The following is a 25,572-nucleotide window of genomic DNA, read 5'->3' as shown; positions in this document are numbered from 1 at the left end:
AATTTTTCCCATGATTACTAAATATCAAAAGATGTATGTGTTATATTTGTATCTGGACAAGTAGATATTTTTTTACAATAATTGCTTAGAGGTTATACAACTTTACTGGCACCTATGCCAACACAGTATTACCACTCTATTGATCTACATAAAATCAGTCTATTCAAAGTCTCTCCCAATGTTGTAACATTCAAGTCCATAAATGAGTGAGAAAAAGCATGTGGAGGCAGGTGGGGACAGGTCATGTCAACACTCATCCAACTCTCCTTCTTCCTTTTGTTTTCCATGTGGAATCACTCACCAACATCTGGTCTGTCACCACCTCCAGTCAAATGTAAATGCATCTCTCTCTCTCTTTCTGGTTTAATCAGTGATGAGTCCAAAGAAGTGCTGAAGAAGGAAGGGCAGAGCTGCTGGACATCACAATCACAGTCCTAGAGAAACCCTGGCCTGTGCACGTACTGTCAAAACTCAGAATCTTTGGATCAGTGAAGGAGGAGGACTCTGGGGGTAGATGAGGGCCCACTGCTGATGCACATCCAGGTCAGTGAAGCTTGGTAATTCTGTGAAAGACTGGACATGTGAAAGAGACAGAAAACACCTGGCTGGTCTTTCTGGGTCACCTCTTGTGCCTTTGATCAGGCATTTTGTGGGTTCAAATGACCTGATATGGAAATCTTTTTTTTTTTAAGATTTATTCATTTTATTACAGCCAGATATACACAGAGGAGGAGAGACAGAGAGGAAGATCTTCCATCTGATGATTCACTCCCCAAGTGAGCCTCAACGGGCCGATGCGCGCCGATCCGAAGCCAGGAACCTGGAACCTCTTCCAGGTCTCCCATGCGGGTGCAGAGTCCCAATGCATTGGGCAGTCCTCAACTGCTTTCCCAGGCCACAAGCAGGGAGCTGGATGGGAAGTGGAGCTGCCGGGATTAGAACTGGCGCCCATATGTGATCCTGGGGCTTTCAAGGCAAGGACTTTAGCTCTAGGCCATGCCGCTGGGCCCTGATAGAGAAATCTTGGCTCCAGTCAACACAACACTTAGATCAGACTGTGTGTATTCATTGGCAGGTTTATCTGAAGAAAAAAACAGATCATGGCGGATGAGATTCCTCCCTTGCAAGAAGTAACCTGGTGATCCCTTATGGTGACATGGGGATTACATTGGCTTTCATGGTGACATCTTTTGACTAAAATGCACAATTGACATGTAGGGTTGACGATCTAGAAGCCTCCAGGGGCTTCTGACGGCCAGGATCAATCAAGCCACAAGGAGCTCTAAGAACTATGATAGTCCCTTCATTCAACTCTATCTGACGACTTGGGGTCAAATATAATGCAAGAATGACATAATTTCATTTTCTCTCTGACTCTTCACTGCCATATCATCCTCACTGGCCATATGCAGTTTTCTGCTGGGCAGTGCTGAAACATAACATTCCCCAACTCTCCTCTAGATAACTGATCCTGACCTGGTGCTGCAGGCATACTTTCTGCTGATTTCAACCAGCCTTTCTTCTCTTGCAGGCCAGAGTCCAATTTCTGTTCCAGGAAGCAAAATTTGATCTTTTTTTTTTTCAGTGAAAATGAAACAGAATCTCCTTCCTCAGCATCCTAACGAAGGAAAAGCATGGCTGACTGGAGACTGAGTATCTTTAAGTGCACAAAGCTTCAAGAGGGTCTACACATGGCTAAAGGAGGATCATTGTTACACCATGGGATAGAATATTAAGTTCTGAATTCCGAGTTCTGAATTCCGTATTCTGGGTTCAAAACTCTGAATTCTGAGTTCCGGGTTCTGAATTCTGAGTCAGGAATTCTGAATTATGAATTTTGTGATCTGAATCTAAGCTCTGAATTCTGGGTCGCGAATTGTGTGTTGTGAAATGTGACTTCTGAGTTCTGAGTTCTGAAATTTCAACTCTGAATTTTTTGTCTATGTTAGGAGTTGTAACATCTGAGTTCTCTACTCTGAAGTCTAAATCTCGAGTTCTGAGCTCTGAGTTCTGAGTTCTGAGAACTGAGTCCTGAATTCTGAATCCTGAATTCTGAGTTGTGAATTCTAATGTTGGAATTGTGAGTTCTGAGTTCTGAGTCCTAAATTCGGAGTTCTGAATTCTCAGTCCTAATATCGAGTTCTGATTTGTGAATTCTGAGTTCTCAGAACTGAGATGTGAAATATGAGATCTGAATTCTGAGACCTAGTTCTGAGTTCTGAAATTTGAGTTCTGAAATGTCACTTCTGTGTCCGAGTTCTGAGTTCTGAAGTCTTAAAAGTGAACTCTGAATTCTGTATCCTGTCTCTGAATTCTTAGTTCTAGTTCTGAACTCTGAGTTCTAAATTCTGAATTCTGAGTTCTGAATTCTGATTTCTGAATTCCAAAGTGTTAAATCTGAGTTCTCAATTCTGAATTTCTCATTCTAAGCTCAGAACTGAGTTCCAAGTTCTGAATATTAAGTTCTGAATTGTGAGTTCTGAGTTCTGAATTCCGTATTCTGATTTCAAAATTCTGATTTCTGAGTTCTGGGTTCTAAATTTTGAGTCCGGAGTTCTGAATTATGAATTCTGAGATCTGAATCTAAGCTCTGAATTCTGGGTGGCGAATTGTGTGTTGAGAATTGTGACTTCTGAGTACTGAGTTCTGAAATTTCAACTCTGAATTCTTTGTCTATGTTAGGAGTTGTAATATCTGAGTTCTCTACTCTGAAGTCTAAATCTCGAGTTCTGAGCTCTGAGTTCTGAGTTCTGAGAACTGAGTCCTGAATTCTGAATTTTGAATTCTGAGTTGGGAATTCTAATGTTGGAATTGCGAGTTCTGAGTTCTGAGTCCTGAGTTCGGAGTTGTGAATTCTCAGTCCTAATATCGAGTTCTGAATTCTGATTTCTGAATTCTGAGAACTGAGTTCTAAAATATGAGTTCTGAATTCTGAGTTCAGAGTTCTCATTTCTGAATTCTAGCACTCTGTTCTTTTTCAGAGCGCTAGTTTGTAATTCTGAGTTCTGAGCTTTGAGTTCTGAGCTTTGAGTTCTGGTTACTGAGTCTTGTGTTCTGAGTTATAAAAGCTGAGTTCTGAAATCAGAATTATGAATTCAGGGTTGTCAATTCTGAGTTCTTGTTACTGAGTTCTGCAATCTGAGTTCTGAAATCAAAATTGTGAGTTTGAGTTCTGCATGCTGAATTCTGAATCCTGAACACTTTATACTGTTTTCCTATTTCCACATTGTAAATTCTGTGTACTGCATTGCGAATTCTGAATACTGAGTTCTCATGCTGAGTTCTGAACTCTGAGATATGAATCCAGATTTCTGAAATCTGGGTTCTGAATTCTGAGTTCTGAGTGCTGAGTTCTGCATTCTGAGTTCTGAATTATGAGACTTGAATTTCGAGTTGTAAATTCCGTTTTATGAGTGCTGAGTTCTGACTTCTGAGTTCTGAATCATGAGGACTGCATTCTGAGGTTTGAGTTGAAAGTTTTCATTTGCGTTCTCAATTCTGAGTTCTGAGTTCTGTGTTCTGACTTCTGAGTTCTGAATTCGAAGGTGTGAAATCTGAGTTCTCAATGCTGAATTTTTCGTTCTGAGTTCAGAACTGAGTTCCAAGTTCTGAATTCTGAGTTCTGAATTCCGTATTCTGAGTTCCAAATTGTGATTTCTGAGTTCTGAGTTTCGAATTCTGAGTTCCGGGTTCTGAATTCTGAGTCCGGAATTCTGAATTCTGAATTTTGTGATGTGAATCACAGTTCAGATTTCTGGGTCGCGAATTGTGTGTTGTGATTTCTGAGTTCTGAGTTCTGAGTTCTGAGTTCTGAAATCTCAACTCTGAATTCTTTGTCTATGTTAGGAGTTGTAACATCTGAGTTCTCTACTCTGAAGTCTAAATATTGAGTTCTGAGTTCTGAATTCTGAGAACTGAGTCCTGAATTCTGAGTTGTGAATTCTAATGTTGGAATTGCGTGTTCTGAGTTCTGAGTCCTGAGATCGGAGTTGTGAATTGTCAGTCCTAATATCGAGTTCTGATTTGTGATTCCTGAGAACTGAAAACTGAGTTCTGAAATATGAGTTCTGAATTCTGAGACCAAGTTCTGAGTTCTGAATTTTGAGTCCTGAAATTTCGCTTCTGTGTCCTGAGTTCTGAGTTCTGAAGTCTGAAAAGTGAATTCTGAATTCTGTATCCTGTCTCTGAATTCTTCGTTCTGAGTTCTGAACTCTGCGTTCTGAGTTCTGAATTCTGAGTTCTGAACTCTGCGTGCTGATTTCTGAGTTTGGGTGTCTGAGTTCTGTGATGCTACTTCTAGGTTCTGATTTCTAAGTTCTGAGTTCTGAGTTCTTAGTTCTGAACTCCGTGTTCTGAAATCTGAGTTCCGTGTTCTGAGTTCTAAATTCTGAAGTCTGAGTTCTGAGGACTGAAACCTGAGTTCTGAGTTCTGCATTCGGAGATGAAGTGTGAGTTCTGAGATCTGAGCTCTGAAATCTGAATGCTGAATTCTGATTTCTGAATAGTGAGTTTTGAATTCTGAGTTCAGAGTTCTCATTTCTGAATTCCAGTTCTCTGTTCTTTTCTCAGAGCTCTAGTTTGTAATTCTGAGTTCTGAGCTTTGAGTTCTGAGCTATGAGTTCTGGTTACTGAGTCTAGTGTTCGGAGCTAGAAAAGCTGAGTTCTGAAATCAGAATTCTGAATTGAGGGTTGTCAGTTCTGAGTTCTGCAATCTGAGTTCTGCATTCTGAGTTCTGAAATCAGAATTGTGAGTTTGAGTTGTGCATGCTGAATTCTGAATCCTGAACACTGTATACTGTTTTCCGATTTCCACGTTGTAAATTCTGTGTACTGCATTGCGAGTTCTGAATACTGAGTTCTGAGTTCTGAGTTCTGAACTCTGAGATATGAATTCAGATTTCTGAAATCTGTGTTCTGGATTCTGAGTTCTGAGTGCTGAGTTCTGCATTCTGAGTTCTGAATTATGAGATTTGAACTTCGAGTTGTCAATTCCGTTTTATGAGTGCTGAGTTCTGACTTCTGAGTTCTGAATCATGAGGACTGTATTCTGAGGTCTGAGTTGAAAGTTTTCATTTGCGTTCTCAATTCTGAATTCTGAGTTCTGTGTTCTGAATTCTGAGTTCTGAATTCGAAGGTGTGAAATCTGAGTTCTCAATGCTGAATTTTTCGTTCTGAGTTCAGAACTGAGTTCCAAGTTCTGAATATTAAGTTCTGAATATTAAGTTCTGAATTCCGTATTCTGAGTTCCAAATTTGGATTTCTGAGTTCTGAGTTCCGAATTCTGAGTTCCGGGTTCTGAATTCTGAGTCTGGAATTCTGAATTCTGAATTTTGTGATGTGAATCTCAGTTCAGAATTCTGGGTCACGAATTGTGTGTTGTGACTTCTGAGTTCTGAGTTCTGAGTTCTGAAATCTCAACTCTGAATTCTTTGTCTATGTTAGGAGTTGTAGCATCTGAGTTCTCTACTCTGAAGTCTAAATATCGAGTTCTGAGTTCTGAATTCTGAGAACTGAGTCCTAAATTCTGAGTTGTGAATTCTAATGTTGGAATTGCGAGTTCTGAGTTCTGAGTCCTGAGTTCGGAGTTGTGAATTGTCAGTCCTAATGTCGAGTTCTGATTTGTGATTCCTGAGAACTGAAAACTGAGTTCTGAAATATGAGTTCTGAGTCTGAGACCAAGTTCTGAGTTCTGAATTTTGAGTTCTGAAATTTCGCTTCTGTGTCTGAGTTCTGAGTTCTGAAGTCTGAAAAGTGAATTCTGAATTCTGTATCCTGTCTCTGAATTCTTCGTTCTGAGTTCTGAACTCTGCGTTCTGAGTTCTGAATTCTGAGTTCTGAACTCTGCGTTCTGATTTCTGAGTTTGGGTGTCTGAGTTCTGTGATGCTACTTCTAGGTTCTGATTTCTAAGTTCTGAGTTCTGAGTTCTTAGTTCTGAACTCCGTGTTCTGAAATCTGAGTTCCGTGTTCTGAGTTCTAACTTCTGATGTCTGAGTTCTGAGGACTGAAACCTGAGTTCTGAGTTCTGCATTCTGAGATGAAGTGTGAGTTCTGAGTTCTGAGCTCTGAAATCTGAATGCTGAATTCTGATTTCTGAATAGTGAGTTCTGAATTCTGAGTTCAGAGTTCTCATTTCTGAATTCTAGTTCTCTGTTCTTTTTTCAGAGCTCTAGTTTGTAATTTTGAGTTCTGAGCTTTGAGTTCTGAGCCATGAGTTCTGGTTACTGAGTCTTGTGTTCGGAGTTAGAAAAGCTGAGTTCTGAAATCAGAATTCTGAATTGAGGGTTGTCGATTCTGAGTTCTGGTTACTGAGTTCTGCAATCTGAGTTCTGAAATCAGAATTGTGAGTTTGAGTTCTGCATGCTGAATTCTGAATCCTGAACACTGTATACTGTTTTCCGATTTCCACGTTGTAAATTCTGTGTACTGCGTTGCGAGTTCTGAATACTGAGTTCTCATGCTGAGTTCTGAACTCTGAGATATGAATCCAGATTTCTGAAATCTGGGTTCTGAATTCTGAGTTCTGAGTGCTGAGTTCTGCATTCTGAGTTCTGAATTATGAGATTTGAACTTCGAGTTGTAAATTCCGTTTTATGAGTGCTGAGTTCTGACTTCTGAGTTCTGAATCATGAGGACTGTATTCTGAGGTCTGAGTTGAAAGTTTTCATTTGCGTTCTCAATTCTGAGTTCTGAGTTCTGTGTTCTGAATTCTGAGTTCTGAATTCGAAGGTGTGAAATCTGAGTTCTCAATGCTGAATTTTTCGTTCTGAGTTCAGAACTGAGTTCCAAGTTCTGAATATTAAGTTCTGAATTCTTAGTTTTGAGTTCCGAATTCTGAGTTCCAAATTGTGATTTCTGAGTTCTGAGTTCCCAATTCTGAGTCCGGGTTCTGAATTATGATTCCGGAATTCTGAATTCTGAATTTTGTGATCTGAATCTCAGTTCAGAATTCTGGGTCGCGAATTGTGTGTTGTGACTTCTGAGTTCTGAGTTCTGAGTTGTGAAATCTCAACTCTGAATTGTTTGTCTATGTTAGGAGTTGCAGCATCTGAGTTCTCTACTCTGAAGTCTAAATATCGAGTTCTGAGTTCTGAATTCTGAGAACTGAGTCTTGAATTCTGATTTGTGAATTCTAATGTTGGAATTGCGTGTTCTGAGTTCTGAGTCCTGAGTTCGGAGTTGTGAATTGTCAGTCCTAATATCGAGTTCTGATTTGTGATTCTTGAGAACTGAAAACTGAGTTCTGAAATATGAGTTCTGAATTCTGAGACCAAGTTCTGAGTTCTGAATTTTGAGTCCTGAAATTTGGCTTCTGTGTCCTGAGTTCTGAGTTCTGAACTCTGAAAAGCAAATTCTGAATTCTTTTTTTTTTTTTAAAGATTTATTCATTTTTATTACAGGCAGATATACACAGAGGAGGAGAGACAGAGAGGAAGATCTTCCGTCCGATGATTCACTCCCCAAGTGAGCCGCAACGGGCCGATGCGCGCCAATCCGATGCCGGGAACCTGGAACCCCCTCCGGGACTCCCACGCGGGTGCAGGGTCCCAAAGCATTGGGCCGTCGTCAACTGCTTTCCCAGGCCACAAGCAGGGAGCTGGATGGGAAGTGGAGCTGCCGGGATTAGAACTGGCGCCCATATGGGATCCCGGGGCTTTCAAGGCGAGGACTTTAGCCGCTAGACCACGCCGCCAAGCCCGTGAATTCTGAATTCTGTATCCTGTCTCTGAATTCTTCGTTCCGAGTTCTGAACTCTGCGTTCTGCTTTCTAAATTTGGGTGTCTGAGTTTGGGTGTCTGAGTTCTGTGATGCTCCTTCTAGGTTCTGATTTCTAAGTTCTGAGTTCTGAGTTCTTAGTTCTGAACTCCGTGTTCTGAAATCTGAGTTCCGTGTTCTGAGTTCTAACTTCTGATGTCTGAGTTCTGAGGACTGAAACCTGAGTTCTGAGTTCTGCATTCTGAGATGAAGTGTGAGTTCTGAGTTCTGAGCTCTGAAATCTGAATGCTGAATTCTGATTTCTGAATAGTGAGTTCTGAATTCTGAGTTCAGAGTTCTCATTTCTGAATTCTAGTTCTCTGTTCTTTTTTCAGAGCTCTAGTTTGTAATTCTGAGTTCTGAGCTTTGAGTTCTGAGCCATGAGTTCTGGTTACTGAGTCTTGTGTTCGGAGTTAGAAAAGCTGAGTTCTGAAATCAGAATTCTGAATTGCGGGTTGTCAAATCTGAGTTCTGGTTACTGAGTTCTGCATTCTGAGTTCTGAAATCAGAATTGTGAGTTTGAGTTCTGCATGCTGAATTCTGAATCCTGAACACTGTGTGCTGTTTTCCGATTTCCACGTTGTAAATTCTGTGTGCTGCATTGCGAGTTCTGAATACTTAGTTCTCACGCTGAGTTCTGAACTCTGAGATATGAATCCAGATTTCTGAAGTCTGGGTTCTGAATTCTGGGTTCTGAGTGCTGAGTTCTGCATTCTGAGTTCTGAATTATGAGATTTGAATTTCGAGTTGTCAATTCCGTTTTATGAGTGCTGAGTTCTGACTTCTGAGTTCTGAATCATGAGGACTGTATTCTGAGGTCTGAGTTGAAAGTTTTCATTTGCGTTCTCAATTCTGAGTTCTGAGTTCTGTGTTCTGAATTCTGAGTTCTGAATTCGAAGGTGTGAAATCTGAGTTCTCAATGCTGAATTTTTCGTTCTGAGTTCAGAACTGAGTTCCAAGTTCTGAATATTAAGTTCTGAATTCTGAGTTCTGAATTCCGTATTCTGAGTTCCAAATTTGGCTTTCTAAGTTCTGAGTTCCAAATTCTGAGTTCCGGGTTCTGAATTATGATTCCGGAATTCTGAATTATGAATTTTGTGATGTGAATCTCAGTTCTGAATTCTGGGTCACGAATTGTGTGTTGTGACTTCTGAGTTCTGAGTTCGGAGTTGTGAAATCTCAACTCTGAATTGTTTGTCTATGTTAGGAGTTGCAGCATCTGAGTTCTCTACTCTGAAGTCTAAATATCGAGTTCTGAGTTCTGAATTCTGAGAACTGAGTCCTAAATTCTGAGTTGTGAATTCCAATGTTGGAATTGCGAGTTCTGAGTTCTGAGTCCTGAGTTCGGAGTTGTGAAATCTCAGTCCTCATATCGAGTTCTGATTTGTGATTTCTGAGTTCTGAGAACTGAGTTCTGAAATATGAGTTCTGAGTCTGAGACCAAGTTCTGAGTTCTGAATTTTGAGTTCTGAAATTTCGCTTCTGTGTCCTGAGTTCTGAGTTCTGAAGTCTTAAAAGTGAACTCTGAATTCTGTATCCTGTGTCTGAATTCTTAGTTCTGAGTTCTGAACTCTGCGTTCTGCTTTCTGAGTTTGGGTGTCTGAGTTTGGGTGTCTGAGTTCTGTGATGCTCCTTCTAGGTTCTGATTTCTAAGTTCTGAGTTCTGAGTTCTTAGTTCTGAACTCCGTGTTCTGAAATCTGAGTTCCGTGTTCTGAGTTCTAACTTCTGATGTCTGAGTTCTGAGGACTGAAACCTGAGTTCTGAGTTCTGCATTCTGAGATGAAGTGTGAGTTCTGAGTTCTGAGCTCTGAAATCTGAATGCTGAATTCTGATTTCTGAATAGTGAGTTCTGAATTCTGAGTTCAGAGTTCTCATTTCTGAATTCTAGTTCTCTGTTCTTTTTTCAGAGCTCTAGTTTGTAATTCTGAGTTCTGAGCTTTGAGTTCTGAGCCATGAGTTCTGGTTACTGAGTCTTGTGTTCGGAGTTAGAAAAGCTGAGTTCTGAAATCAGAATTCTGAATTGCGGGTTGTCAAATCTGAGTTCTGGTTACTGAGTTCTGCATTCTGAGTTCTGAAATCAGAATTGTGAGTTTGAGTTCTGCATGCTGAATTCTGAATCCTGAACACTGTGTGCTGTTTTCCGATTTCCACGTTGTAAATTCTGTGTGCTGCATTGCGAGTTCTGAATACTTAGTTCTCACGCTGAGTTCTGAACTCTGAGATATGAATCCAGATTTCTGAAGTCTGGGTTCTGAATTCTGGGTTCTGAGTGCTGAGTTCTGCATTCTGAGTTCTGAATTATGAGATTTGAATTTCGAGTTGTCAATTCCGTTTTATGAGTGCTGAGTTCTGACTTCTGAGTTCTGAATCATGAGGACTGTATTCTGAGGTCTGAGTTGAAAGTTTTCATTTGCGTTCTCAATTCTGAGTTCTGAGTTCTGTGTTCTGAATTCTGAGTTCTGAATTCGAAGGTGTGAAATCTGAGTTCTCAATGCTGAATTTTTCGTTCTGAGTTCAGAACTGAGTTCCAAGTTCTGAATATTAAGTTCTGAATTCTGAGTTCTGAATTCCGTATTCTGAGTTCCAAATTTGGCTTTCTAAGTTCTGAGTTCCAAATTCTGAGTTCCGGGTTCTGAATTATGATTCCGGAATTCTGAATTATGAATTTTGTGATCTGAATCTCAGTTCTGAATTCTGGGTCACGAATTGTGTGTTGTGACTTCTGAGTTCTGAGTTCGGAGTTGTGAAATCTCAACTCTGAATTGTTTGTCTATGTTAGGAGTTGCAGCATCTGAGTTCTCTACTCTGAAGTCTAAATATCGAGTTCTGAGTTCTGAATTCTGAGAACTGAGTCCTAAATTCTGAGTTGTGAATTCCAATGTTGGAATTGCGAGTTCTGAGTTCTGAGTCCTGAGTTCGGAGTTGTGAAATCTCAGTCCTCATATCGAGTTCTGATTTGTGATTTCTGAGTTCTGAGAACTGAGTTCTGAAATATGAGTTCTGAGTCTGAGACCAAGTTCTGAGTTCTGAATTTTGAGTTCTGAAATTTCGCTTCTGTGTCCTGAGTTCTGAGTTCTGAAGTCTTAAAAGTGAACTCTGAATTCTGTATCCTGTGTCTGAATTCTTAGTTCTGAGTTCTGAACTCTGCGTTCTGCTTTCTGAGTTTGGGTGTCTGAGTTTGGGTGTCTGAGTTCTGTGATGCTCCTTCTAGGTTCTGATTTCTAAGTTCTGAGTTCTGAGTTCTTAGTTCTGAACTCCGTGTTCTGAAATCTGAGTTCCGTGTTCTGAGTTCTAACTTCTGATGTCTGAGTTCTGAGGACTGAAACCTGAGTTCTGAGTTCTGCATTCTGAGATGAAGTGTGAGTTCTGAGTTCTGAGCTCTGAAATCTGAATGCTGAATTCTGATTTCTGAATAGTGAGTTCTGAATTCTGAGTTCAGAGTTCTCATTTCTGAATTCTAGTTCTCTGTTCTTTTTTCAGAGCTCTAGTTTGTAATTCTGAGTTCTGAGCTTTGAGTTCTGAGCCATGAGTTCTGGTTACTGAGTCTTGTGTTCGGAGTTAGAAAAGCTGAGTTCTGAAATCAGAATTCTGAATTGCGGGTTGTCAAATCTGAGTTCTGGTTACTGAGTTCTGCATTCTGAGTTCTGAAATCAGAATTGTGAGTTTGAGTTCTGCATGCTGAATTCTGAATCCTGAACACTGTGTACTGTTTTCCGATTTCCACGTTGTAAATTCTGTGTGCTGCATTGCGAGTTCTGAATACTGAGTTCTCACGCTGAGTTCTGAACTCTGAGATATGAATCCAGATTTCTGAAGTCTGGGTTCTGAATTCTGGGTTCTGAGTGCTGAGTTCTGCATTCTGAGTTCTGAATTATGAGATTTGAATTTCGAGTTGTCAATTCCGTTTTATGAGTGCTGAGTTCTGCATTCTGAGTTCTGAATTATGAGATTTGAATTTCGAGTTGTCAATTCCGTTTTATGAGTGCTGAGTTCTGACTTCTGAGTTCTGAATCATGAGGACTGTATTCTGAGGTCTGAGTTGAAAGTTTTCATTTGCGTTCTCAATTCTGAATTCTGAGTTCTGTGTTCTGAATTCTGAGTTCTGAATTCGAAGGTGTGAAATCTGAGTTCTCAATGCTGAATTTTTCGTTCTGAGTTCAGAACTGAGTTCCAAGTTCTGAATATTAAGTTCTGAATTCTGAGTTCTGAATTCCGTATTCTGAGTTCCAAATTCGTCTTTCTAAGTTCTGAGTTCCGAATTCTGAGTTCCGGGTTCTGAGTTATGATTCCGGAATTCTGAATTATGAATTTTGTGATCTGAATCTCAGTTCTGAATTCTGGGTCACGAATTGTGTGTTGTGACTTCTTAGTTCTGAGTTCGGAGTTGTGAAATCTCAACTCTGAATTGTTTGTCTATGTTAGGAGTTGCAGCATCTGAGTTCTCTACTCTGAAGTCTAAATATCGAGTTCTGAGTTCTGAATTCTGAGAACTGAGTCCTAAATTCTGAGTTGTGAATTCTAATGTTGGAATTGCGAGTTCTGAGTTCTGAGTCCTGAGTTCAGAGTTGTGAATTCTCAGTCCTCATATCGAGTTCTGATTTGTGATTTCTGAGTTCTGAGAACTGAGTTCTGAAATATGAGTTCTGAGTCTGAGACCAAGTTCTGAGTTCTGAATTTTGAGTTCTGAAATTTCGCTTCTGTGTCCTGAGTTCTGAGTTCTGAAGTCTTAAAAGTGAACTCTGAATTCTGTATCCTGTCTCTGAATTCTTAGTTCTGAGTTCTGAACTCTGCGTTCTGAACTCTGAGTTCTGATTTCTGAGTTTGGGTGTCTGAGTTCTGTGATGCTCCTTCTAGGTTCTGATTTCTAAGTTCTGAGTTCTGAGTTCTTAGTTCTGAACTCCGTGTTCTGAAATCTGAGTTCCGTGTTCTGAGTTCTAACTTCTGATGTCTGAGTTCTGAGGACTGAAACCTGAGTTCTGAGTTCTGCATTCTGAGATGAAGTGTGAGTTCTGAGTTCTGAGCTCTGAAATCTGAATGCTGAATTCTGATTTCTGAATAGTGAGTTCTGAATTCTGAGTTCAGAGTTCTCATTTCTGAATTCTAGTTCTCTGTTCTTTTTTCAGAGCTCTAGTTTGTAATTCTGAGTTCTGAGCTTTGAGTTCTGAGCCATGAGTTCTGGTTACTGAGTCTTGTGTTTGGAGTTAGAAAAGCTGAGTTCTGAAATCAGAATTCTGAATTGCGGGTTGTCAAATCTGAGTTCTGGTTACTGAGTTCTGCATTCTGAGTTCTGAAATCAGAATTGTGAGTTTGAGTTCTGCATGCTGAATTCTGAATCCTGAACACTGTGTACTGTTTTCCGATTTCCACGTTGTAAATTCTGTGTGCTGCATTGCGAGTTCTGAATACTGAGTTCTCACGCTGAGTTCTGAACTCTGAGATATGAATCCAGATTTCTGAAGTCTGGGTTCTGAATTCTGGGTTCTGAGTGCTGAGTTCTGCATTCTGAGTTCTGAATTATGAGATTTGAATTTCGAGTTGTCAATTCCGTTTTATGAGTGCTGAGTTCTGCATTCTGAGTTCTGAATTATGAGATTTGAATTTCGAGTTGTCAATTCCGTTTTATGAGTGCTGAGTTCTGACTTCTGAGTTCTGAATCATGAGGACTGTATTCTGAGGTCTGAGTTGAAAGTTTTCATTTGCGTTCTCAATTCTGAATTCTGAGTTCTGTGTTCTGAATTCTGATTTCTGAATTCGAAGGTGTGAAATCTGAGTTCTCAATGCTGAATTTTTCGTTCTGAGATCAGAACTGAGTTCCAAGTTCTGAATATTAAGTTCTGAATTCTGAGTTCTGAATTCCGTATTCTGAGTTCCAAATTTGGCTTTCTAAGTTCTGAGTTCCGAATTCTGAGTTCCGGGTTCTGAGTTATGATTCCGGAATTCTGAATTATGAATTTTGTGATGTGAATCTCAGTTCTGAATTCTGGGTCACGAATTGTGTGTTGTGACTTCTGAGTTCTGAGTTCGGAGTTGTGAAATCTCAACTCTGAATTGTTTGTCTATGTTAGGAGTTGCAGCATCTGAGTTCTCTACTCTGAAGTCTAAATATCGAGTTCTGAGTTCTGAATTCTGAGAACTGAGTCCTAAATTCTGAGTTGTGAATTCTAATGTTGGAATTGCGAGTTCTGAGTTCTGAGTCCTGAGTTCGGAGTTGTGAAATCTCAGTCCTCATATCGAGTTCTGATTTGTGATTTCTGAGTTCTGAGAACTGAGTTCTGAAATATGAGTTCTGAGTCTGAGACCAAGTTCTGAGTTCTGAATTTTGAGTTCTGAAATTTCGCTTCTGTGTCCTGAGTTCTGAGTTCTGAAGTCTTAAAAGTGAACTCTGAATTCTGTATCCTGTGTCTGAATTCTTAGTTCTGAGTTCTGAACTCTGAGTTCTGAACTCTGAGTTCTGATTTCTGATTTTGGGTGTCTGAGTTCTGTGATGCTCCTTCTAGGTTCTGATTTCTAAGTTCTGAGTTCTGAGTTCTTAGTTCTGAACTCCGTGTTCTGAAATCTGAGTTCCGTGTTCTGAGTTCTAACTTCTGATGTCTGAGTTCTGAGGACTGAAACCTGAGTTCTGAGTTCTGCATTCTGAGATGAAGTGTGAGTTCTGAGTTCTGAGCTCTGAAATCTGAATGCTGAATTCTGATTTCTGAATAGTGAGTTCTGAATTCTGAGTTCAGAGTTCTCATTTCTGAATTCTAGTTCTCTGTTCTTTTTCAGAGCTCTAGTTTGTAATTCTGAGTTCTGAGCTTTGAGTTCTGAGCCATGAGTTCTGGTTACTGAGTCTTGTGTTTGGAGTTAGAAAAGCTGAGTTCTGAAATCAGAATTCTGAATTGCGGGTTGTCAAATCTGAGTTCTGGTTACTGAGTTCTGCATTCTGAGTTCTGAAATCAGAATTGTGAGTTTGAGTTCTGCATGCTGAATTCTGAATCCTGAACACTGTGTACTGTTTTCCGATTTCCACGTTGTAAATTCTGTGTGCTGCATTGCGAGTTCTGAATACTGAGTTCTCACGCTGAGTTCTGAACTCTGAGATATGAATCCAGATTTCTGAAGTCTGGGTTCTGAATTCTGGGTTCTGAGTGCTGAGTTCTGCATTCTGAGTTCTGAATTATGAGATTTGAATTTCGAGTTGTCAATTCCGTTTTATGAGTGCTGAGTTCTGCATTCTGAGTTCTGAATTATGAGATTTGAATTTCGAGTTGTCAATTCCGTTTTATGAGTGTTGAGTTCTGACTTCTGAGTTCTGAATCATGAGGACTGTATTCTGAGGTCTGAGTTGAAAGTTTTCATTTGCGTTCTCAATTCTGAGTTCTGAGTTCTGTGTTCTGAATTCTGAGTTCTGAATTCGAAGGTGTGAAATCTGAGTTTTCAATGCTGAATTTTTCGTTCTGAGTTCAGAACTGAGTTCCAAGTTCTGAATATTAAGTTCTGAATTCTGAGTTCTGAATTCCGTATTCTGAGTTCCAAATTCGTCTTTCTAAGTTCTGAGTTCCGAATTCTGAGTTCCGGGTTTTGAATTATGATTCCGGAATTCTGAATTATGAATTTTGTGATGTGAATCTCAGTTCTGAATTCCGGGGCACGAATTGTGTGTTGTGACTTCTGAGTTCTGAGTTCTGAGTTCTGAAATCTCAACTCTGAATTGTTTGTCTATGTTAGGAGTTGCAGCATCTGAGTTCTCTACTCTGAAGTCTAAATATCGAGTTCTGAGTTCTGAATTCTGAGAACTGAGTCCTAAATTCTGAGTTGTGAATTCTAATGTTGGAATTGCGAGTTCTGAGTTCTGAGTCCTGAGTTCAGAGTTGTGAATTCTCAGTCCTCATATCGAGTTCTGATTTGTGATTTCTGAGTTCTGAGAACTGAGTTCTGAAATATGAGTTCTGAGTCTGAGACCAAGTTCTGAGTTCTGAATTTTGAGTTCTGAAATTTCGCTTCTGTGTCCTGAGTTCTGAGTTCTGAAGTCTTAAAAGTGAACTCTGAATTCTGTATCCTGTGTCTGAATTCTTAGTTCTGAGTTCTGAACTCTGAGTTCTGAACTCTGAGTTCTGAACTCTGAGTTCTGATTTCTGATTTTGGGTGTCTGAGTTCTGTGATGCTCCTTCTAGGTTCTGATTTCTAAGTTCTGAGTTCTGAGTTCTTAGTTCTGAACTCCGTGTTCTGAAATCTGAGTTCCGTGTTCTGAGTTCTAACTTCTGATGTCTGAGTTCTGAGGACTGAAACCTGAGTTCTGAGTTCTGCATTCTGAGATGAAGTGTGAGTTCTGAGTTCTGAGCTCTGAAATCTGAATGCTGAATTCTGATTTCTGAATAGTGAGTTCTGAATTCTGAGTTCAGAGTTCTCATTTCTGAATTCTAGTTCTCTGTTCTTTTTCAGAGCTCTAGTTTGTAATTCTGAGTTCTGAGCTTTGAGTTCTGAGCTATGAGTTCAGGTTACTGAGTCTTGTGTTCGGAGTTAGAAAAGCTGAGTTCTGAAATCAGAATTCTGAATTGCGGGTTGTCAAATCTGAGTTCTGGTTACTGAGTTCTGCATTCTGAGTTCTGAAATCAGAATTGTGAGTTTGAGTTCTGCATGCTGAATTCTGAATCCTGAACACTGTGTGCTGTTTTCCGATTTCCACGTTGTAAATTCTGTGTGCTGCATTGCGAGTTCTGAATACTGAGTTCTCACGCTGAGTTCTGAACTCTGAGATATGAATCCAGATTTCTGAAGTCTGGGTTCTGGATTCTGGGTTCTGAGTGCTGAGTTCTGCATTCTGAGTTCTGAATTATGAGATTTGAATTTCGAGTTGTCAATTCCGTTTTATGAGTGCTGAGTTCTGACTTCTGAGTTCTGAATCATGAGGACTGTATTCTGAGGTCTGAGTTGAAAGTTTTCATTTGCGTTCTCAATTCTGAGTTCTGAGTTCTGTGTTCTGAATTCTGAGTTCTGAATTCGAAGGTGTGAAATCTGAGTTCTCAATGCTGAATTTTTCGTTCTGAGTTCAGAACTGAGTTCCAAGTTCTGAATATTAAGTTCTGAATTCTGAGTTCTGAATTCCGTATTTTGAGTTCCAAATTTGGCTTTCTAAGTTCTGAGTTCCGAATTCTGAGTTCCGGGTTCTGAGTTATGATTCCGGAATTCTGAATTATGAATTTTGTGATCTGAATCTCAGTTCTGAATTCTGGGTCACGAATTGTGTGTTGTGACTTCTGAGTTCTGAGTTCTGAGTTCTGAAATCTCAACTCTGAATTGTTTGTCTATGTTAGGAGTTGCAGCATCTGAGTTCTCTACTCTGAAGTCTAAATATCGAGTTCTGAGTTCTGAATTCTGAGAACTGAGTCCTAAATTCTGAGTTGTGAATTCTAATGTTGGAATTGCGAGTTCTGAGTTCTGAGTCCTGAGTTCGGAGTTGTGAAATCTCAGTCCTCATATCGAGTTCTGATTTGTGATTTCTGAGTTCTGAGAACTGAGTTCTGAAATATGAGTTCGGAGTCTGAGACCAAGTTTTGAGTTCTGAATTTTGAGTTCTGAAATTTCGCTTCTGTGTCCTGAGTTCTGAGTTCTGAAGTCTTAAAAGTGAACTCTGAATTCTGTATCCTGTGTCTGAATTCTTAGTTCTGAGTTCTGAACTCTGCGTTCTGCTTTCTGAGTTTGGGTGTCTGAGTTTGGGTGTCTGAGTTCTGTGATGCTCCTTCTAGGTTCTGATTTCTAAGTTCTGAGTTCTGAGTTCTTAGTTCTGAACTCCGTGTTCTGAAATCTGAGTTCCGTGTTCTGAGTTCTAACTTCTGATGTCTGAGTTCTGAGGACTGAAACCTGAGTTCTGAGTTCTGCCTTCTGGGATGAAGTGTGAGTTCTGAGTTCTGAGCTCTGAAATCTGAATGCTGAATTCTGATTTCTGAATAGTGAGTTCTGAATTCTGAGTTCAGAGTTCTCATTTCTGAATTCTAGTTCTCTGTTCTTTTTTCAGAGCTCTAGTTTGTAATTCTGAGTTCTGAGCTTTGAGTTCTGAGCCATGAGTTCTGGTTACTGAGTCTTGTGTTCGGAGTTAGAAAAGCTGAGTTCTGAAATCAGAATTCTGAATTGCGGGTTGTCAAATCTGAGTTCTGGTTACTGAGTTCTGCATTCTGAGTTCTGAAATCAGAATTGTGAGTTTGAGTTCTGCATGCTGAATTCTGAATCCTGAACACTGTGTACTGTTTTCCGATTTCCACGTTGTAAATTCTGTGTGCTGCATTGCGAGTTCTGAATACTGAGTTCTCACGCTGAGTTCTGAACTCTGAGATATGAATCCAGATTTCTGAAGTCTGGGTTCTGAATTCTGGGTTCTGAGTGCTGAGTTCTGCATTCTGAGTTCTGAATTATGAGATTTGAATTTCGAGTTGTCAATTCCGTTTTATGAGTGCCGAGTTCTGACTTCTGAGTTCTGAATTATGAGATTTGAATTTCGAGTTGTCAATTCCGTTTTATGAGTGCTGAGTTCTGACTTCTGAGTTCTGAATCATGAGGACTGTATTCTGAGGTCTGAGTTGAAAGTTTTCATTTGCGTTCTCAATTCTGAATTCTGAGTTCTGTGTTCTGAATTCTGAGTTCTGAATTCGAAGGTGTGAAATCTGAGTTCTCAATGCTGAATTTTTCGTTCTGAGTTCAGAACTGAGTTCCAAGTTCTGAATATTAAGTTCTGAATTCTGAGTTCTGAATTCCGTATTCTGAGTTCCAAATTCGTCTTTCTAAGTTCTGAGTTCCGAATTCTGAGTTCCGGGTTCTGAATTATGATTCCGGAATTCTGAATTATGAATTTTGTGATGTGAATCTCAGTTCTGAATTCTGGGTCACGAATTGTGTGTTGTGACTTCTGAGTTCTGAGTTCTGAGTTCTGAAATCTCAACTCTGAATTGTTTGTCTATGTTAGGAGTTGCAGCATCTGAGTTCTCTACTCTGAAGTCTAAATATCGAGTTCTGAGTTCTGAATTCTGAGAACTGAGTCCTAAATTCTGAGTTGTGAATTCTAATGTTGGAATTGCGAGTTCTGAGTTCTGAGTCCTGAGTTCAGAGTTGTGAATTCTCAGTCCTCATATCGAGTTCTGATTTGTGATTTCTGAGTTCTGAGAACTGAGTTCTGAAATATGAGTTCTGAGTCTGAGACCAAGTTCTGAGTTCTGAATTTTGAGTTCTGAAATTTCACTTCTGTGTCCTGAGTTCTGAGTTCTGAAGTCTTAAAAGTGAACTCTGAATTCTGTATCCTGTGTCTGAATTCTTAGTTCTGAGTTCTGAACTCTGAGTTCTGAACTCTGAGTTTGGGTGTCTGAGTTTTGTGATGCTACTTCTAGGTTCTGATTTCTAAGTTCTGAGTTCTGAGTTCTGAGTTCTGAACTCCGTGTTCTGAAATCTGAGTTCCGTGTTCTGAGTTCTAACTTCTGAAGTCTGAGTTCTGAGGACTGAAACCTGAGTTCTGAGTTCTGCATTCTGAGATGAAGTGTGAGTTCTGAGTTCTGAGCTCTGAAATCTGAATGCTGAATTCTGATTTCTGAATAGTGAGTTCTGAATTCTGAGTTCAGAGTTCTCATTTCTGAATTCTAGTTCTCTGTTCTTTTTTCAGAGCTCTAGTTTGTAATTCTGAGTTCTGAGCTTTGAGTTTTGAGCTATGAGTTCTGGTTACTGAGTCTTGTGTTCGGAGTTAGAAAAGCTGAGTTCTGAAATCAGAATTCTGAATTGCGGGTTGTCAAATCTGAGTTCTGGTTACTGAGTTCTGCATTCTGAGTTCTGAAATCAGAATTGTGAGTTTGAGTTGTGCATGCTGAATTCTGAATCCTGAACACTGTGTGCTGTTTTCCGATTTCCACGTTGTAAATTCTGTGTGCTGCATTGCGAGTTCTGAATACTGAGTTCTCACGCTGAGTTCTGAACTCTGAGATATGAATCCAGATTTCTGAAGTCTGGGTTCTGGATTCTGGGTTCTGAGTGCTGAGTTCTGCATTCTGAGTTCTGAATTATGAGATTTGAATTTCGAGTTGTCAATTCCGTTTTATGAGTGCTGAGTTCTGCATTCTGAGTTCTGAATTATGAGATTTGAATTTCGAGTTGTCAATTCCGTTTTATGAGTGCTGAGTTCTGACTTCTGAGTTCTGAATCATGAGGACTGTATTCTGAGGTCTGAGTTGAAAGTTTTCATTTGCGTTCTCAATTCTGAATTCTGAGTTCTGTGTTCTGAATTCTGATTTCTGAATTCGAAGGTGTGAAATCTGAGTTCTCAATGCTGAATTTTTCGTTCTGAGATCAGAACTGAGTTCCAAGTTCTGAATATTAAGTTCTGAATTCTGAGTTCTGAATTCCGTATTCTGAGTTCCAAATTTGGCTTTCTAAGTTCTGAGTTCCGAATTCTGAGTTCCGGGTTCTGAGTTATGATTCCGGAATTCTGAATTATGAATTTTGTGATGTGAATCTCAGTTCTGAATTCTGGGTCACGAATTGTGTGTTGTGACTTCTGAGTTCTGAGTTCGGAGTTGTGAAATCTCAACTCTGAATTGTTTGTCTATGTTAGGAGTTGCAGCATCTGAGTTCTCTACTCTGAAGTCTAAATATCGAGTTCTGAGTTCTGAATTCTGAGAACTGAGTCCTAAATTCTGAGTTGTGAATTCTAATGTTGGAATTGCGAGTTCTGAGTTCTGAGTCCTGAGTTCGGAGTTGTGAAATCTCAGTCCTCATATCGAGTTCTGATTTGTGATTTCTGAGTTCTGAGAACTGAGTTCTGAAATATGAGTTCTGAGTCTGAGACCAAGTTCTGAGTTCTGAATTTTGAGTTCTGAAATTTCGCTTCTGTGTCCTGAGTTCTGAGTTCTGAAGTCTTAAAAGTGAACTCTGAATTCTGTATCCTGTGTCTGAATTCTTAGTTCTGAGTTCTGAACTCTGAGTTCTGAACTCTGAGTTCTGATTTCTGATTTTGGGTGTCTGAGTTCTGTGATGCTCCTTCTAGGTTCTGATTTCTAAGTTCTGAGTTCTGAGTTCTTAGTTCTGAACTCCGTGTTCTGAAATCTGAGTTCCGTGTTCTGAGTTCTAACTTCTGATGTCTGAGTTCTGAGGACTGAAACCTGAGTTCTGAGTTCTGCATTCTGAGATGAAGTGTGAGTTCTGAGTTCTGAGCTCTGAAATCTGAATGCTGAATTCTGATTTCTGAATAGTGAGTTCTGAATTCTGAGTTCAGAGTTCTCATTTCTGAATTCTAGTTCTCTGTTCTTTTTCAGAGCTCTAGTTTGTAATTCTGAGTTCTGAGCTTTGAGTTCTGAGCCATGAGTTCTGGTTACTGAGTCTTGTGTTTGGAGTTAGAAAAGCTGAGTTCTGAAATCAGAATTCTGAATTGCGGGTTGTCAAATCTGAGTTCTGGTTACTGAGTTCTGCATTCTGAGTTCTGAAATCAGAATTGTGAGTTTGAGTTCTGCATGCTGAATTCTGAATCCTGAACACTGTGTACTGTTTTCCGATTTCCACGTTGTAAATTCTGTGTGCTGCATTGCGAGTTCTGAATACTGAGTTCTCACGCTGAGTTCTGAACTCTGAGATATGAATCCAGATTTCTGAAGTCTGGGTTCTGAATTCTGGGTTCTGAGTGCTGAGTTCTGCATTCTGAGTTCTGAATTATGAGATTTGAATTTCGAGTTGTCAATTCCGTTTTATGAGTGCTGAGTTCTGCATTCTGAGTTCTGAATTATGAGATTTGAATTTCGAGTTGTCAATTCCGTTTTATGAGTGTTGAGTTCTGACTTCTGAGTTCTGAATCATGAGGACTGTATTCTGAGGTCTGAGTTGAAAGTTTTCATTTGCGTTCTCAATTCTGAGTTCTGAGTTCTGTGTTCTGAATTCTGAGTTCTGAATTCGAAGGTGTGAAATCTGAGTTTTCAATGCTGAATTTTTCGTTCTGAGTTCAGAACTGAGTTCCAAGTTCTGAATATTAAGTTCTGAATTCTGAGTTCTGAATTCCGTATTCTGAGTTCCAAATTCGTCTTTCTAAGTTCTGAGTTCCGAATTCTGAGTTCCGGGTTTTGAATTATGATTCCGGAATTCTGAATTATGAATTTTGTGATGTGAATCTCAGTTCTGAATTCCGGGGCACGAATTGTGTGTTGTGACTTCTGAGTTCTGAGTTCTGAGTTCTGAAATCTCAACTCTGAATTGTTTGTCTATGTTAGGAGTTGCAGCATCTGAGTTCTCTACTCTGAAGTCTAAATATCGAGTTCTGAGTTCTGAATTCTGAGAACTGAGTCCTAAATTCTGAGTTGTGAATTCTAATGTTGGAATTGCGAGTTCTGAGTTCTGAGTCCTGAGTTCAGAGTTGTGAATTCTCAGTCCTCATATCGAGTTCTGATTTGTGATTTCTGAGTTCTGAGAACTGAGTTCTGAAATATGAGTTCTGAGTCTGAGACCAAGTTCTGAGTTCTGAATTTTGAGTTCTGAAATTTCGCTTCTGTGTCCTGAGTTCTGAGTTCTGAAGTCTTAAAAGTGAACTCTGAATTCTGTATCCTGTGTCTGAATTCTTAGTTCTGAGTTCTGAACTCTGAGTTCTGAACTCTGAGTTCTGAACTCTGAGTTCTGATTTCTGATTTTGGGTGTCTGAGTTCTGTGATGCTCCTTCTAGGTTCTGATTTCTAAGTTCTGAGTTCTGAGTTCTTAGTTCTGAACTCCGTGTTCTGAAATCTGAGTTCCGTGTTCTGAGTTCTAACTTCTGATGTCTGAGTTCTGAGGACTGAAACCTGAGTTCTGAGTTCTGCATTCTGAGATGAAGTGTGAGTTCTGAGTTCTGAGCTCTGAAATCTGAATGCTGAATTCTGATTTCTGAATAGTGAGTTCTGAATTCTGAGTTCAGAGTTCTCATTTCTGAATTCTAGTTCTCTGTTCTTTTTCAGAGCTCTAGTTTGTAATTCTGAGTTCTGAGCTTTGAGTTCTGAGCTATGAGTTCAGGTTACTGAGTCTTGTGTTCGGAGTTAGAAAAGCTGAGTTCTGAAATCAGAATTCTGAATTGCGGGTTGTCAAATCTGAGTTCTGGTTACTGAGTTCTGCATTCTGAGTTCTGAAATCAGAATTGTGAGTTTGAGTTCTGCATGCTGAATTCTGAATCCTGAACACTGTGTGCTGTTTTCCGATTTCCACGTTGTAAATTCTGTGTGCTGCATTGCGAGTTCTGAATACTGAGTTCTCACGCTGAGTTCTGAACTCTGAGATATGAATCCAGATTTCTGAAGTCTGGGTTCTGGATTCTGGGTTCTGAGTGCTGAGTTCTGCATTCTGAGTTCTGAATTATGAGATTTGAATTTCGAGTTGTCAATTCCGTTTTATGAGTGCTGAGTTCTGACTTCTGAGTTCTGAATCATGAGGACTGTATTCTGAGGTCTGAGTTGAAAGTTTTCATTTGCGTTCTCAATTCTGAGTTCTGAGTTCTGTGTTCTGAATTCTGAGTTCTGAATTCGAAGGTGTGAAATCTGAGTTCTCAATGCTGAATTTTTCGTTCTGAGTTCAGAACTGAGTTCCAAGTTCTGAATATTAAGTTCTGAATTCTGAGTTCTGAATTCCGTATTTTGAGTTCCAAATTTGGCTTTCTAAGTTCTGAGTTCCGAATTCTGAGTTCCGGGTTCTGAGTTATGATTCCGGAATTCTGAATTATGAATTTTGTGATCTGAATCTCAGTTCTGAATTCTGGGTCACGAATTGTGTGTTGTGACTTCTGAGTTCTGAGTTCTGAGTTCTGAAATCTCAACTCTGAATTGTTTGTCTATGTTAGGAGTTGCAGCATCTGAGTTCTCTACTCTGAAGTCTAAATATCGAGTTCTGAGTTCTGAATTCTGAGAACTGAGTCCTAAATTCTGAGTTGTGAATTCTAATGTTGGAATTGCGAGTTCTGAGTTCTGAGTCCTGAGTTCGGAGTTGTGAAATCTCAGTCCTCATATCGAGTTCTGATTTGTGATTTCTGAGTTCTGAGAACTGAGTTCTGAAATATGAGTTCGGAGTCTGAGACCAAGTTTTGAGTTCTGAATTTTGAGTTCTGAAATTTCGCTTCTGTGTCCTGAGTTCTGAGTTCTGAAGTCTTAAAAGTGAACTCTGAATTCTGTATCCTGTGTCTGAATTCTTAGTTCTGAGTTCTGAACTCTGCGTTCTGCTTTCTGAGTTTGGGTGTCTGAGTTTGGGTGTCTGAGTTCTGTGATGCTCCTTCTAGGTTCTGATTTCTAAGTTCTGAGTTCTGAGTTCTTAGTTCTGAACTCCGTGTTCTGAAATCTGAGTTCCGTGTTCTGAGTTCTAACTTCTGATGTCTGAGTTCTGAGGACTGAAACCTGAGTTCTGAGTTCTGCCTTCTGGGATGAAGTGTGAGTTCTGAGTTCTGAGCTCTGAAATCTGAATGCTGAATTCTGATTTCTGAATAGTGAGTTCTGAATTCTGAGTTCAGAGTTCTCATTTCTGAATTCTAGTTCTCTGTTCTTTTTTCAGAGCTCTAGTTTGTAATTCTGAGTTCTGAGCTTTGAGTTCTGAGCCATGAGTTCTGGTTACTGAGTCTTGTGTTCGGAGTTAGAAAAGCTGAGTTCTGAAATCAGAATTCTGAATTGCGGGTTGTCAAATCTGAGTTCTGGTTACTGAGTTCTGCATTCTGAGTTCTGAAATCAGAATTGTGAGTTTGAGTTCTGCATGCTGAATTCTGAATCCTGAACACTGTGTACTGTTTTCCGATTTCCACGTTGTAAATTCTGTGTGCTGCATTGCGAGTTCTGAATACTGAGTTCTCACGCTGAGTTCTGAACTCTGAGATATGAATCCAGATTTCTGAAGTCTGGGTTCTGAATTCTGGGTTCTGAGTGCTGAGTTCTGCATTCTGAGTTCTGAATTATGAGATTTGAATTTCGAGTTGTCAATTCCGTTTTATGAGTGCCGAGTTCTGACTTCTGAGTTCTGAATTATGAGATTTGAATTTCGAGTTGTCAATTCCGTTTTATGAGTGCTGAGTTCTGACTTCTGAGTTCTGAATCATGAGGACTGTATTCTGAGGTCTGAGTTGAAAGTTTTCATTTGCGTTCTCAATTCTGAATTCTGAGTTCTGTGTTCTGAATTCTGAGTTCTGAATTCGAAGGTGTGAAATCTGAGTTCTCAATGCTGAATTTTTCGTTCTGAGTTCAGAACTGAGTTCCAAGTTCTGAATATTAAGTTCTGAATTCTGAGTTCTGAATTCCGTATTCTGAGTTCCAAATTCGTCTTTCTAAGTTCTGAGTTCCGAATTCTGAGTTCCGGGTTCTGAATTATGATTCCGGAATTCTGAATTATGAATTTTGTGATGTGAATCTCAGTTCTGAATTCTGGGTCACGAATTGTGTGTTGTGACTTCTGAGTTCTGAGTTCTGAGTTCTGAAATCTCAACTCTGAATTGTTTGTCTATGTTAGGAGTTGCAGCATCTGAGTTCTCTACTCTGAAGTCTAAATATCGAGTTCTGAGTTCTGAATTCTGAGAACTGAGTCCTAAATTCTGAGTTGTGAATTCTAATGTTGGAATTGCGAGTTCTGAGTTCTGAGTCCTGAGTTCAGAGTTGTGAATTCTCAGTCCTCATATCGAGTTCTGATTTGTGATTTCTGAGTTCTGAGAACTGAGTTCTGAAATATGAGTTCTGAGTCTGAGACCAAGTTCTGAGTTCTGAATTTTGAGTTCTGAAATTTCACTTCTGTGTCCTGAGTTCTGAGTTCTGAAGTCTTAAAAGTGAACTCTGAATTCTGTATCCTGTGTCTGAATTCTTAGTTCTGAGTTCTGAACTCTGAGTTCTGAACTCTG

Source organism: Ochotona princeps, chromosome Y (assembly GCF_030435755.1).
Source record: "Ochotona princeps isolate mOchPri1 chromosome Y, mOchPri1.hap1, whole genome shotgun sequence".
Lineage (NCBI taxonomy): Eukaryota > Metazoa > Chordata > Mammalia > Lagomorpha > Ochotonidae > Ochotona > Ochotona princeps.
The sequence above is the reverse complement of the archived record's forward strand: the minus strand, read 5'-3'. Positions refer to the sequence as shown.